The sequence below is a fragment of the Acomys russatus genome, chromosome 7, assembly GCF_903995435.1.
Source record: "Acomys russatus chromosome 7, mAcoRus1.1, whole genome shotgun sequence".
Lineage (NCBI taxonomy): Eukaryota > Metazoa > Chordata > Mammalia > Rodentia > Muridae > Acomys > Acomys russatus.
The window spans coordinates 12,029,468-12,032,055 of record NC_067143.1 but is presented as its reverse complement, the minus strand read 5'-3'; the positions used below and the strand labels follow the sequence as shown (position 1 = coordinate 12,032,055).

Genomic DNA, 2,588 nt, shown 5'->3' with positions numbered 1-2,588 from the left:
AGAACAAAAGAACTGGACACTGACTCTAGATCAGACCTGGCAGGATTCATTCGTCTCAGCATGCTGGACACTGACATCCTGTATCCTTCATGTTCCATCACCAAGTGCTTAAGTTGCTGTTCCTCATCAGAACAGGACAGCTCCCAGGACAGCTTCCAATCCCAACTGGTCCATCATATTAGACTGTCCTACACAGAACTCTAATTAGGCCTGGAATTTCTCAACATTTAGAAACTGGAGCACAAATGCTATTCCTTGCTTATTTACCCGTTCCCCCCAATTTTATTTGTGCACCTACAAAGGTATGATTCGTCCCCAATCAGTCAGAAGAAACCTTACAAGAGCGATGCCATGCCACATTACCTTTAAGGGGATTTGGGATTTTCCTGGTCGGTGGACTTCTTTGACCCAAACTTTGACTACAAGATGATCTTCAGGGGGACAGGAGCATTGTGATATGTCATTGATGCACAGGATGACTACATAGAGGCTTTAACACGACTGCACATCAGTGTTTCTAAAGCCTACAAACTTAACCCAAACATGAAGTTTGAGATTCCCCCTATATATTCTCATAGGGTATCAAGTCTCTTCTTGGCTACTTGCTGTCCTTCCTCTGAGTGCCACCAGGTCTCCCCCTCCAGGGGACATGGTCAAATGTGAGGCACCAGAGTATGTGAGAAAGTCGTATCACACTCTCCACTCAACTGTGGAGAATATTCTGACCATTGGCTAGATCTGGGAAGGGGTTTAAAGTTTACCTCCTGTATTGTCCTTGGCTGGTGCCTTAGTTTGAGCGGGACCCCTGGGCCCAAATCTGCCTATCATATAGCCAGAACATGGAAACAGCCTAAGTGTCCCTCAGTAGAAGAGTGGATAAAGAAACTGTGGTACATATACACTATGGAATACTACTCAGCTATTAAAAACAAGGAATTCCCGAAATTTGTGGATAAATGGATTGAGCTAGAAATGATCATAATGAGTGAGTTAACCCAGAAGCAGAAAGAATCAAATGGTATATACTCACTTATATCTGCATACTAGCCCAAGGGGCTTTTATCCACAAAGTTGATGGTCTGTCTGATGATAGAAAATAGAAACACAGAAGGACATTGATCAAAGGACTAATGACTACCTTTCAGATGCTGAGCTGGAAGAGCTCCATCTTAGCTTTTATTTGACTAGCATCTATGGCCACTCAATATTTGAAACCTTTTGTAAGGTGGTACAAAAACTCATTCCACAACTACCAACTTTGGAAAACCTACTAAATATCTTCATATTAAATTCAGGTAGTGCAGATTTGGGCCCAGGGGTCCCACTCAAACTAAGGCACCAGCCAAGGACAATACAGGAGGTAAACTTTAAACCCCTTCCCAGATCTAGCCAATGGTCAGAATATTCTCCACAGTTGAGTGGAGAATGTGATACGACTTTCTCACGTACTCTGGTGCCTCACATTTGACCATGTCCCCTGGAGGGGGAGACCTGGTAGCACTCAGAGGAAGGACAGCAAGTAGCCAAGAAGAGACTTGATACCCTATGAGAATATATAGGGGGACGTAATCCCCCTCAGGAACAGTCATAGGGGAGGGGAATAATGGGAAAATGGGGGGGGGGGGAGGAATGGGAGGATACAAGGGATGGGATAACCATTGAGATGTAACAAGAATAAATTAATAAAAAAAAAGAAAAAAAATAAACATCAAAAAAAAAAATTCAGGTAGTGAAAAGTCTTTTCTCTTTGATGTTTTCAGCAATAGCTACATTGCAACAGACAGTTCCCCTGTGGATATGCAGTCTTACAAACTTTGCTGTGACATGATTGATGTTGTAATTGATGTGTCTTGTATATGTGGATTAATAAAAGATGGAAGTGGACATGCTTATGACAAAGAGTTGATGACTATTATCAAGCTGAATAATACAACTGTTCTTTATTTAAAGGAAGGAACTAAACTTTTGGCACTGGTTTGAATTCTTAGGGAAGAGAGCTTTAAACTGAAAGGTTTGATAGACTACAGCTTCCACTGTTTCTTCAAGGCTATCCATGAGGTGTTTGAGGTGGGTGCGACTTCTCACAGAAGCTGCAGTCACCAGTGCCCCCAGCCTGAAAGTGTTGGCACACAATGGCATGCCACAGAACACCATCTAGACCGAATCTCAGTGGTTGAGGCTCAGTGACGGCTCACTCCTCACTCCAGGGTCAGGTGTCATGTGCTATAGGACACACAAGCTGCTGCCTATGGGGAGTCTGGAGATGACAGTGGAGCTTCACGTGTTAATGAAAGCCCTTCAGGCAGCTGTGTGCAACTGAAGCTGCTATGTCTTTAAAGTACAGTGCAAAGGAGTTATAGAGACCTCAGAGCTCAGTGTGTCTTTCTCCCGTTTTGAGTCCTACTTTAAATAGTTGGAATATTTTGGACCTGGAGATAGTACCAGTTATCCATCATTACCAGTTGAATGTCTCTGTCAATTACAGCCTAAAACAGTAGGAAACCTGAGTTTTATATGCTTCCCTTAGGCTAGCTTTGCTTACGTTCTAACACTGCCTCTCAGCGCTCAGATCTCACTGTACCTCTACA

At 43.2% G+C, this 2,588-nt stretch overlaps 1 pseudogene; it reads left to right on the top strand.

The window, feature by feature from the left end:
• The first annotated feature begins 346 nt into the window (after window positions 1–346).
• LOC127192438 (ras-related GTP-binding protein C-like) lies at window positions 347–2,158 on the top strand (annotated as a pseudogene).
• The last annotated feature ends 430 nt before the right edge of the window (window positions 2,159–2,588 follow it).